This window comes from Pistacia vera, unplaced genomic scaffold, assembly GCF_008641045.1.
Source record: "Pistacia vera cultivar Batoury unplaced genomic scaffold, PisVer_v2 Contig28, whole genome shotgun sequence".
NCBI lineage: Eukaryota > Viridiplantae > Streptophyta > Magnoliopsida > Sapindales > Anacardiaceae > Pistacia > Pistacia vera.
The window spans coordinates 653,044-666,291 of NW_022196090.1; the positions used below are offsets into that span (position 1 = coordinate 653,044).

Below are 13,248 nucleotides of genomic sequence, written 5' to 3' on the forward strand. Positions count from 1 at the left end.
GAAATTAGAGTGTTTTCTTAAGATAAATTGACAGTTGAAGCGCTTTTTAAACAAGCCCTTATTCTGGAACATTTCCTTTTTATTAGAAAAGCACTTGAAGTAGTTTTTAGAAGAAGAAGAATTAGTGCTTTTCTAGGTAGCTGTATTAAAAATTTTAGCTTTCTAAAATTTGGCTTTAGTGTTGGTAAAGATATAAAAGTAGTTGAAGTGCTTGATGGTGAAAAAGTTCTTATTGCATGACAAAGGGCAAAGGTGTTGAAGTAGTTTCGAGGAATATTTCAAGGGTGCCTTTTGACAAGTGCTTTGTTCTGGACAAGTACTTTCTGGATAGAAAAGGCGCTTCAAGTAGTTTTTGGACTACTTCCTTGGTGCTTTTTGAGGAAGTTCTGTTGAAGAAATGCAATTGTAGTAATTCTGTAATGTTTGGCTGAAATGCAGTATTATTTCATTTTAGTGTGTGTTTTTTCTTGACTAATAGCCTTACTATCAGTGGGTAATCCTGAAATATTTCCACCTCAAAAGGAACACGGCTCCAAATCAATGCGTGACGTGTTACTCCCTTTCGAAGTAAAAGAAAACTGCTATCTCTCTATTTTCTTTAATATATAATTTTATTTTTTTAATTTTAAGAAGTAAATTAATTGGCAGTTTTTGTTTTCTGGAAACAGTGTCGACAGGCTAAAATATCATATACCGGCAAGTTAATGGTGATGTTGAATTTCAATATGATGACTCTGCAGTTATAAGAGAGAAATTCAATTTTGGGCAATTTCCTATAATGTTAAAGGTTGGTGCTCTTTGCTCTGTCTCTAAATTTTCTATTTGTTTTGTCTTCTGTGAAGCGTAGACATATTTTGTTAAATGTCTTGACAGTAAATGCATAAAGAATGATATTTTAGTTGTATATGAAAGTAAAGGGTTTTTAGAGAGTTCAAACGTAGATGTCATACACTCATACCGGTGGCAAGGTCCGTACTATTCATCAGCATTATTCTTTTAATTAGAAATGTTTCTCATTTGCTATGAAAAACTGGCTCATAGTCTCAAAATGCAGATGGTAAATAAAACTGAATTTCTATATAGGTTTTAAAGCTAGCTGCATCAAAGGTTGTTTCTTCAAACACTGTAGCAGTCCTTTTTTGTATTGTTGGGTACCCTTGTCAAGAAAGACCATAGGCAAATTCTTTATAGCTTTGCTTCGAGGGATAGCAGTTTGCCTCTAACCAGGTTATGGCGATATGTCATCAGTATGTTTCAAAGCACAGCTTGCACCTGATGAGTTAATGACCCTAGATAGGCACATTATTGTAAAGAACTATATATATATATATATATATAATAGTAAGTTTATGTGTGTTTGTCTCCTGTACTTGGTCATTTATCTTTCCCTCAATTTTTTTTCTTATTTGTTAAACCTTGTTGTTTGTGGCATCATTTGTTTGTGAAATTCAATCTCATTATTCTTGAAAGTATTGCTACAAATAAATATGTGTTATTACATGTAATGCATTTTTGCATACACAAGCCTGAACGTCTGATTGATAATCATTTGCTTACACAAGACAATAGGAGGCTGGTTATTATCTACATAAAACACTCTATATTTAATTTAGTTTGGTGTGACCACTGAATTTTTCTTGAGTGTGTTGTCACAATTGATGAGTTGAGTACTTTATGCAGTCTAAACGTTGTCATCTACGAGATGCTGATCCCCAAAAATTAAAATCTTTCAAGGAGGAGGCATCAGAAGTTGATGGGTAAGTGATTCAATGTCTTCCATAGTAATCACATATATGGTATCCTTGTTTTACTGGTTTTTGTATTTGGATTTGATTATATTGAACCTTTTCATGACATGGTGTTTGGCCTCTCTTGACTGAATTTTCTTGATTGCATATGAGAAGCTAGTAAAAGATACTGATCTGGAAATGCTTTCATTATATTGTTATGTCTCTATAGATATAGAGTTGCATGATGATGTTGATTGGAATTTTAGAAGTAATTTGTATAATAAACCCAAAGATAATTTTTGTAGTTGTGCGGAGATGTTTTTATCTGAGTGAAATCGGAATGCTATAATAGAAGTAGTAAAAGGTTAATATGAATTTTATCTTCTTTCATAGTAAATCTTGCATTGCTTCCAACTGCCAGTTATATTTGCTTTGAGTTCAGGCGGTATTTTCTTTTCATATTTTGCTTGATTACGGTATTTGAGTCCCTTCTGATGTGCCAAGGATTAGATGAAAGACACTTGCTTTTCTTTTATTTTTTTAATCACTGCATTCTTTATTTAATTTGTTTACCTTTTAAATTGTTATGTAGTTACTAATTCATTCTGAATGGGCTGGAGAGAGTTTTTCGAGCTGTAATATTACCGAAGCAAAACTTCGTAAGTAGGCCTTTTTGTTCTTAAATATAGTTATGATGGTAAGCAGATGTAAAGATTTGAACTTTGGGTGACGAACCTCATTAACCAATCGGTAGTATTTTGTGGTTAAGCAATGTTGTAATTTTTCATGCAGCTATGACCAAATTTTCTTTTGTTTTGTATTTTTGTATATTGCATGGCTGATCTGAATTTTTTCTTTCTATTTCAGCCAATGAGTATGGTTCGGAATTCCTTTCGTGATCGGCGAGAAGGATATACTAATAAAGCAGATGTCTTGAGGTTCTATTCCTATATTCTACTTAGAAACACTTTTGGGACTGAATGAAGCTAAGAACTTGGGCTGATAAAATTATTTACGTTCTGTTATGTCTCAAAAGTCAAGCCTATGTCAGCACAATTAATATCTCTTTGTACTAGCTGCCAAGCCCATATTTTCAAAGATATTCTCACCAATTTTATCTCATTTCAAAGAGATGAATGGACGAGAGTCTTCCATGTGTCAAGGTAACTTGCAAAACACTCATTACATTGAGTGTTTAAGTGTATAAATGGGCACTCTTCCCGAAGAAATAGTGTATGAAGCGCTATTTCCAGATTTTGACCCTCTTTCCAAGGAATAGCGTATGAAGCGCTGGCTGCCTTAAAACAAACAACCACGGTGACTGAATATAGGGAGGAATTTGAAGCTTTTTCTGCACCCTTGAAGGATCTGGAAGAGGAGATGCTTATGGGACTTTTTGTGAATGGGCTTAAGGAAGATGTAAAGGCTGAGTTAAGATTAATGAGGCCCAATAGCATAAGTGAAGTCATTGAGCAAGCCTATAGAGTAGAGGAAAGAAATTGGATTTTAGAAAAAAGGAGGCCCAAAGTAATTAAAAATCAAATGGGAAGAGAAGCTTACAATCGGGTCACTATTAACCAAGAAAATGCGCAACCTGGGTGGTGGTCTTCGCATGTTAAAACACCAGAAACCCATTTCTCCTCCAATGTCAGGCCACCCGAGAGGAGAGAGAGGCCATTGGAAACGACCATGTCAAGCTTCAGAGGGGACAACTTCCGACGGCTTACTGAATCCGAGATCCAGCACAAGCGAGAACGTGGATTATGTTTTAAGTGTGACGAAAAATACAGCCCCACCCATAAATGCAAGAGTAAATCGCTGCAAATCCTTCTTGCTTGGGATGAGGACGAGATGAAGGAAGACACACCTGAACAGAACGTAGAAAAGGAAGCCAATACATATGGTAGCCCACTTGCCTTATCAATGAACTCCATTGTTGGTATTACTACAGATAAAACATTGAAGATTAGAGGAAAAATTGGTGAGGAGGAGGTTATAGTATTGGTGGACATTGTAGCATCGCACAATTTCATTTCACAGGAGTTGGTTAACAAATTGGGTATTGCGGTAGATAAAGGCATGACTTTTGGGGTGATGGTGGGAAACGGAGTGACAGTAAGGGGCGAAGGTATATGCACAGGGGTGAAATTAGAGATACAAGGAGTAAAGATACAACAGGACTACTTCCCATTTGATTTAGGAGGGGCTGACGTGGTACTCGGGGTGTCTTAGTTGAGTTCTCTGGGGGACATCTGTGCGAATTGGAAAAAATTAACTATGGTCTTTGAGATGGAAGGGAGACGTGTGATGTTACATGGAGACCCCTCATTGGTGAAAAAGGTTGTATCTCTTAAAGCCATGTTGAAAACAGTTCAGGTAGCGCGAAACGGGTATTTGGTGGAATTCTGTTTGATCGAGTATAAACCAGAAGTCAAAGAAGAACCGCAGGAACCAAGAGTGGCTAGAGTCTTGGAGGAATTCCAACAATTATTTGACCAACCTTCTAGCTTACCTCCCCATAGAAAAAATGATCACACCATATTGTTAAAGGAAGGCGCGCAGGCTCCGAACATCAGACTGTATAGATACCCGTATTTTTAGAAAAATGAGATCGAGAGGTTGGTTGGCGAGATGTTGGCAGCTGGAATCATCCAACCCAGCACCAGCCCATTTGCAAGCCCTGTGTTATTAGTTAAGAAGAAGGATGACAGTTAGAGGTTTTGTGTTGACTATAGGACCCTCAATAGTATCACCATACTCGATAAATTTTCTATACCAACCATCGATAAGCTATTAGATGAGTTAGTAGGAGCCACAATATTTTCCAAACTGGATTTAAAATCAGGGTACCATCAGATTAGAATGAAGGACGAGGATGTACCAAAAACAGCTTTTCGAACTCATAAGGGACACTATGAATTTTTAGTGATGCCATTTGGTTTGACTAATGCCCCATCCACCTTCCAAGCCCTTATGAACACCATCTTTAAACCTGTCCTCCGAAAATTTGTCTTAGTTTTCTTTGATGACATTTTGATCTATAGTCCAAACTTAGAAAGCCATATACAACACCTATCCCAAGCATTTAACATTCTGCAAGCTCATGACTTGGTAGTTAATTGGAAAAAATGCTCGTTTGGGCAGAAGAAGCTGGAATACTTGGGTTACTTGGTGTTCGAAAAGGGAGTAGAAGCAGATCCATAGAAACTAGAACCTATGAAATCATGGCCCATTCCGACTTCCGTTAAGAGTTTGAGGGGATTTTTAGGACTCACTGGTTATTACCGCCGATTTGTGTAAGGGTACGGGAACATAGCTCTTCCGTTAACCCAATTACTCAGGAAGGATGCTTTTCAGTGGACAAAAAAGGCCTAACAAGCTTTTGAGCAACTGAAATCAGCCATGGCTACGGTTCCGGTATTAGCAGCCCCCAATTTCAGCATTCCCTTTGAAATCACAAGAATGTTCGAGGAAAGGGCTTGGGGCGATGTTGGTTCAGTAAGATCGTCCTATTGTGTTTCTAAGCAATGCTTTCTCCCCAAATGCCAAGCAAAAATCAGTGTATGAGAGGGAACTCAGGGCCATCGTGTTTACGGTACAAAAATGGAGTCACTATGTATTGGACAGTAAATTTATCATTAGGACAGATCAGAAAAGCCTTCAGTTCTTACTTGATCAGTGTATGAAGACTCCAGAACAGCAGAAATGGATTTCCAAGCTCATGGGGTTCACCTTTGAGATACACTACTGCCTTGGCCATAAAAATAAAGTTGCAGACGCCTTGTCCCGTAGAGAAGAGGAAGTGAGTACAACACAGTCACCCTGGTACAGTTTACGGACTTCGAGTCTCTAGCTGAAGAAGCCCACAACGACCCCAAGTTATGCACTATCATTCAGGATCTTTTATTAGACCCAAGTAGTAGACCATATTATGAACTCCGTAGAGGATGTCTGCTGTACAAAAAAAGGTTAGTACTTCCTAAAAACTCCAGCTTTATTCCCAAACTGTTAAAAGAGTTTCATTCTAGCCCTAGAGGGGGTCATTCGGGTTTTTTAGAACATACAAAAAGGTGGCAGGTGTGGCGTTTTGGAGAGTATTAAGAAGGATGTTTAGAATTTTATTAGGGCTTACACTATTTGTCAAACCAATAAGTACACAGCATTGAAACCAGCAAGCCTACTTCAACCATTACCAATTCGTAACCAAGTTTTTGAGGATCTTACGATGGATTTTATTGGGGGGTTACCTAGGTCTAAAAGCTTTGATACCATTTTTGTAGTGGTGGATAGACTAACCAAATACAGTCACTTCATCCCCCTTTCCCAACCTTACAATGCAAAGGAAGTAGTAGAAATCTTTGTGAAGGAAGTAGTTAAATTACATGGTTTTCCAAAATCGATAGTATCGGACCGGGATAGGGTGTTCATGAGCCATTTTTGGCAAGAATTATTCAAAACAGCCGATACCACATTGAAATTTAGTTCCGCCTATCATCCGCAGACGGATGGCCAAACTGAGGTGGTAAACCACTGTATGGAGACATACCTTAGATGTTTTTGTTGTTCTCAACCTCGGCAATGGCACAAATGGTTACCAAGGGTTGAATTTTGGTACAACACTACGTACCACAGCTTCACTAAGATGACTCCTTTCCGAGCCCTCTATGGGAGGGATCCACTTCTATTGTTGAAGCTTGTGGACTGCCCTTCTTTAGTAGAAGACGTCAATAGACAGATTGAGGAGAGGAACACCATCCTGCTTGAGTTAAAGGAAAACTTGTTGGTGGCTCAAAGCCACATGAAAGAGGCAGCATATTCCCATCGCAGAGAGCTGTCTTTTCAGCCAGGGGACTTTGTCTTTCTCCGATTACAACCCTACAAATTCATATCTTTAGCCAGGAAGACCAATGAGAAATTGAGCCCTAGGTTTTATGGTCCCTTTGAGGTGATAGAAAAGATAGGCCAAGTTGCATACAAACTTGCCTTCCCACCCACAGCCCGTATCCACCCAGTTTTTCATGTATCCCAACTCAAGAAGAGCATCCACAGCTTAGTCCCCACCCAGCCTTTACCTCCAGCATTGACTGAAGAGTTAGAACTATCAGTCCAACCTGAATTTGTTCTCTCCTCTCACACCTTGATGGATGGCTCCAAGGAAGTCCTAATTAAGTGGCGGGATCTGCCCACTTTCGAAGCCACTTGGGAGCCTTATGATGTGATTGCCAACCAATTTCTACACTTCCACCTTCAGGACAAGGTGGCACTTCAAGGGGAGGGTATTGATAGGCCACCCATCACAAAACGTTACACCAAGCAAGGGAGAAGGTCCACATGGGGGAATAAAATCAAGTAACAACCAGCAGGAGGGAAGATCACGCCAAGCAAGGGAAAAGATCCAAGATCCACATGGGGAGATCAGGCTAACAAGAATTAGTTAGGGGAAGGCACACGTGTCAGGTTGTTAGGTGATTAGGGGAGGCCAAAAAGTGCTTATAAGGGAGAATATTTGCATGAGTCGTTCATTCAGTCATTTTGTAAAAGATTAGTCTGGAAGGTTGCTAGCTCCTTNACAGATTCAATTGTTCAACACGCACAGTTATCAAATCATATTAATAAACCGTTTGTATAACGTGTAGTTAAACGGTGATAATTATATATTAAATGTAAATATTGATATATATTTATGAAACATATTGATATGAATGTGTTAATAAACATTTGTACATTTTTAATTTGAATGTGAACTGTTTGTTTTTATGTGTATGTGAATTAATTAAACATATTGCACAAATTTTTAGGTTACTAAATTGTTCACCGATAGGTTGAAGAATGAAGTTTACCACAATAAAAAGTTAACAGTTGGTTTTGAACAATCAAGTTTAATAAATAAGTAAATTTGTTCCAGAAGGTGAAAAAACTTTTCATATAATTAGTATAAGGTGCATATTAACTGCAACATTTATTTATTAGTTATAAAAATATTATTAGAAGGGAATGTGAATCATTAGTTCTTTTTCAAACCGTTCATATTTACATTAATATTTGTAATTCTTCACATTATTATCAAATGAATTTTAGGTATAAAACATTATAGGTTTATGTAAATTTTCGTTTATCTACATGAAAATATCTAATGTGAATGTGAAGTTTGTCTTTTAAATTAATAGGGACATACATGATTGATCAAGCTTCAATGATTAAGGTTATTAATATATGTTATTAATACCAAAAAAATATTGAAAGACGAACTATATTAAGCTATATGTCATAGCAAATCCTTTTTATGTATATATTACAAATCATTATCAATGACGTGTAGTAAAATCTAAAACTCAAAAATCATGGCTTATAACATGGTATCATGTGTTGGAAAATCTTTTGCATGTTATGTTAATAACATACTTTTTTTTTTATTATGGTTAGGATATAGGATTATGCGATTTGAGATTTGAGATTTTTTGTTCAACAATATAATTTGGAATGCACGTATCATTAGTAGGATTAATTTTGAATAATCACTGGTATATTAAACTTCAGTAAAATATTATGAAGTTTCTAATTTGAAGTCCTTATGTTTCTATTACAAATTGTATTTCACACATATTATTTGGTAATCTACACAACAATTTTGGCAGGTGATATTTTCTGGTGCTGTTATTCTATCCTGGTGCACAACACTTTCATCTTGTTTATCACAAATCCCAAATATCTTTCTTTTGATGAGAATCGTTACTGTTGGAGTCAGGGATTTGAAGGTTTCTCTGCAATTTCTCATCCTGAAAAAATAATATGGCTGTTTGACCAACTTGAGTAGAATTTGTATACCTTTCTGTTCATGTATGGTTAGTAGAGCAATTGCGAAGTGATATAGTGCTTGCATTGTATTTGTTCTGCAAGCTGCATTCAACATCGGTAAACCTATGACCTGTGTATACATCATGTTTGATGAAGACTAAGTGCGTTCCAAGTAGTAATAAAGCATCTATATTTTCTGAGTTTGCAAACGTTTTTAAAGTTGAAACTCCTTGCAGCGTGATTGCTGGTAGCTTGGATTTTGCTTGTAGATATTTCTTTTACACAGTACTTTCTTTGTATTTGCTTGTTTGTTAAGATGTTTGCAGCTGTAAAATGTTAGATAAATAAAGTGTAATTTATGTCTTGCGATAGTATTTTGATATAGTAATCAATACCATCGGGGTTAGTAGTACTTACATCAACCGAATTGCGCATAGAGTCTGGATGCTTCTTCGAGTTGCTTTAACAATGATTTGTTGTATTATATTTGCCGGAAGTTGTAAAATATTATTGATTTCTATTGTTGAATCTTCGTCATCCATTGTAAGATTTTTTTAGTGTATGAAAATTTTAGATTTTGGATATTTGCATTGTAGTTTATAATTTTTTGGTTGATAGTGAATAGTCATTATACGTTATTGTTTTAAATAAAATTATTAATTGCATCTAGCTTTTAGTATTTCTGAACATTGATTATGGTATTGAATATTTATTGAGCATTGAATTAAATTTTGGTAATTGTACAGAATATGTCAAACGGTTTATCATGTGAAAATGGTTCGCCAAAGACAAGCTCCCTATATGTCAACATAAACGTATCTCTGAAACATTATCATCAGTATTAGTTGATTATTAATGCTTATTAATTATTGTTCAGCGAATGGTTTTGTAATAATGACCTGTTGTAAGACCCTCAATGTGCCAAGGGCAAGGGCAGGCGTGTGGCTTTCATCCTTAACCACGGCCTTGCCAAGACAACATACGGTGTATGCTAAACAAGGATGGGCGAGATCAGGTATGGGGTGTTTGAGCGTTGGGATGCCAAGTACTCACTGATGAGATGGCTTGCGGGTGTGGGCACTTGCAAGCTAGAACATGCACGCGTAGGCATGTGTTAACAATTAACATGGGTGTGGGGCACCCATGGGCAGGCTAAGCAGAGGCACACGAGCTGGGACGTGTGCAAACATGCAAGACAAACAACAAGTGGTTGAGTACATGCATGTGGCAAGGAGCAATGTGCGTGGGGTGCATGTGGTCGTGCACTAGGTGATGGGATGATCAGACAAGGCTGCATGATTGCTGGACAAAGGCTGGGAGACGGTTATAATTGTCTAGATAAACTTGTATGTAAGCCAACTGCTATGTACCTACTAGATAGTGTTGTAACTGCTGTTGTAACCTCTATGTAACTGCTGTGCCAACATGTATATAAGGCAAGCAGGTTGTAAATTCGTGAGAGAGTGAGAGAGGGCAAGGGATATATGTGTGTGTATACCTTGTCGTAACTTGGGTGTTGAATCTGTGATTGGGATCAGATTGTAAACAGTGGGAAACACTGTGTGGGCACTTGAGTTTCCTTGTATTCGGAATTATATAATATAAGGTTGGGTTTTCCCGTATATTTTGTGCATTATACTTTCATTAGCCTCTCTTGTGTATTGTGTGTGTGATTTTGTAATAGGGATACGCACACTTGAGGAAGGCTGACAAGTGCTTGGTGCGCTTGTGCCGTGCAGTGCTTAGAAGAGAGTTTAGGCCTTGTGACACTTGCCATGGTTCGCCAAAGGCAATTGTACATTAACAACATATCTTGATATAGATGTGTTACCAAAACAGTATGTAATAAGTAATGGTTATTGTAAGATTCGTTGTAAATATTCAGTATGCATAATACAATTGTTTGGCAAAACATTTGTTTATGTTATTCTGTAATTGAAAAATACAGTTTACAATGGTAGGAGTATTGTTTATTAAAATTGTTAAGGTGTATCGTTGATAATGTCAAGTTTTAATTTTATTTAATAAATTATTCAGTTTGTTCGACGTGTTTATTGAATACGTAATTGTAATGTTGATGTATAATATTTTATTAGAATTGTTTAATTATTTTTGCAATTTGATAATCTGCATAATAAAATAATGTTTAACATCTAAGAGGTGTAATTATTCAAAGTTAAAGATTTTTTTTAGTTTAAACGCTGTTGCTAAATTATTGTTCAGCATGTAGGTTATTATACACTAAAATGGTTAAACTTATATTTATAATATTTACAAATAATGAGTTACTTTTATTAGTTTGTTGTTTTAAATATTTTTGCAAATTTGGACTGTTGCTGTTTTATTTTTTAATGGAACATATTGATATTTTTATTAAATGTATTGTAAACATCAAAAGATTGTGTACATGGGAATTTTTTATTTTTGCTGTTGATGAATTCCGAGTTCTAATTCCTTTGTAGCAATCCTAAACTCTCTCTTGGTTAGATCAAAAATAATATTGACGGTTAACTGCATGATTTCTAACGGTCCATCAATTGTTTTTTTCAATTTCTGTCTTGTAGCATTTAGTTTCTCCGTGTTGCCTTTGACGTTGTGAAGAATCTCTTTCAAGTCTAATTGTTTGTCAATTGACGTAGGTTCATCTGTTAAGTATAACAATCAAATTTTATTAATTTAAAAAATATATATATAGATAGAGATATAGAGTTTCTGTATAGAAATAAAAATATTAGAATGGTTTAAATGTTTGTTACTGTCTGCAAAGTTCTTTGGATTTGATAATCTGTCAGGCATATTGAGATAACTAGAGAAAGTAAATCAAGCATTTTGTAAAGCAAAACAAATGCAAATTTACTTATTCTTATATAGATATTAACATGAGAAGACGTTTTAAATGAGAATAGAATATGAACTGTTGGGAACCCAATAGGTATCTCTTCATAAATAAAGGCATTAGTCATTAAAAACGATTTAAACAACTCTTCGTATAATGTGGAGTGTAAAAGTTAGAATATTAATAGATTGGATAACGTTCAATTAAATGATAATAAGTATTTATTGTACATAAAAATTTTAAAACATTACAAATACATATTTATATTGTTATGTTTTTAAATATATATATAGATATATTTACTTTAAATTTAAATGGTTTGTATTTTTGTGTATGTTATGGGATTAAACACATCTAAATTTTTTTGAGAATAATACAATGGTTCGCTAAAACACAGTTATGGAAGTAGATGAAAACAAATGTTCAAACAATATGTAATAAAACAGGTATATAATTATATTTTAAATGCATAAATTTGAAAACGTTTACAAAACTGATTAATAACTGTTGTCAATGAGTTTGCAAGTACAGTTGAATATTGCTGCAATGAGTTATACTTTTTTTGAACAATAAAGTTTACAACACTTAAAATTTAACAGTTGGTATTCGAAAATGAATTCCATTTGACAATCAATTTTTAGATAAAAGAAATTACTATTAGGTATTTTATAATGTTTTATGAGCAAATGTTATGTCTATCTTTTATAAAATTGATTTGTCTATTTTCCCTTCTTGTTGATTATCTTGTACACCTGACTTTATTTGTATTGATATATTCATCTCTTTATGGTATTGCTTGATTAGTTGTTTGATATAATTAAAAATTGCTTATCCTGTTTTTTATTAGTTAGTATCATTGATGAACAATATCAATTGTTTTTATTATTGTATGTTAATGTTTGATATTGTATCTAACAAAAGTTATTTAGAACATGTTATAATTAACTTTTTAATCAGTTAAACATTTGACAATGAGACAATTGAAAAAGTATTGTACTTATTTTATATGTATTCTAAACATGGTTACATCATTATTTTTTACTATCAGGTATGTTTGGATGATGTAGAGGAAAGATCTTGAACTTTCTGTTTAAGAATTTTTAATTCCTCTTCAGCAACCAAACTCTCCCGTTTATTTAGATCAGAGATAATGTCCATGCAAGAATCATGATGTTACCTGTTGATGCAAGAATTACACCAACTAGAGTTATTCGATTGACCTTGATGGGATCAGAACCAATGTGTGCGTGATTACGAGTAACCAGCAATGAGTAAATAAGAAATGCAGTAAAGTAAATGGCAAAGAGATTTTTAAAGTGGCTTGGCAAGATGAACTCTTGAGCCTACATGCACTGTTATTGTATTTGTTGCGAGAGTTTACAATGACAATCCTAGAAATACTTGTTAATCCTTTTCTCATCATTGGAGGGGGTTTATATATAGAGTTTGTACAAAGGAAAGAGTGAAAATAAAGGGATTACAATTAAGTTTGAAATACAACTCCGATATTCTCTCGATTGGGTGCTATGATTGTGCAAAGATTGTTGTCAATCAGATCCTTTCTGAGATATCCGGGATCTGAAGTTATCTGTGAATTGGTTGAACAACTACAAGGATTGGTCGCGACTAGCTTGTGCTAAGTCGAGCTATAACTCGACAAGCTTATGTTGGGTCAGACAATCGGTAGAATCAAGCTGGTCCTAGGTCGAGCTATAACCTAGTAATACTCCAAGCTTGGTGGAAAAATCACACACAACATCTACCCCAAAGTGTTTGGTGATCGTTTCAAGCTTCGAAGACTATTGCTCGATTTGATATCAAGCTCAATATTCATCGGTAAGGCATTGGATGCAGATTCGGTCGAGCTTCGAGAGTCAAACTCATGCC

At 35.3% G+C, this 13,248-nt stretch overlaps 1 long non-coding RNA gene across 1 annotated transcript; it reads left to right on the top strand.

The window, feature by feature from the left end:
* Nucleotides 1-255: 255 nt before the first annotated feature.
* LOC116134000 lies at nucleotides 256-1,861 on the top strand. The gene is made up of 3 exons (XR_004128635.1): nucleotides 256-567; nucleotides 669-787; nucleotides 1,681-1,861. It is a non-coding gene; the product is annotated as an uncharacterized LOC116134000 (long non-coding RNA).
* The last annotated feature ends 11,387 nt before the right edge of the window (nucleotides 1,862-13,248 follow it).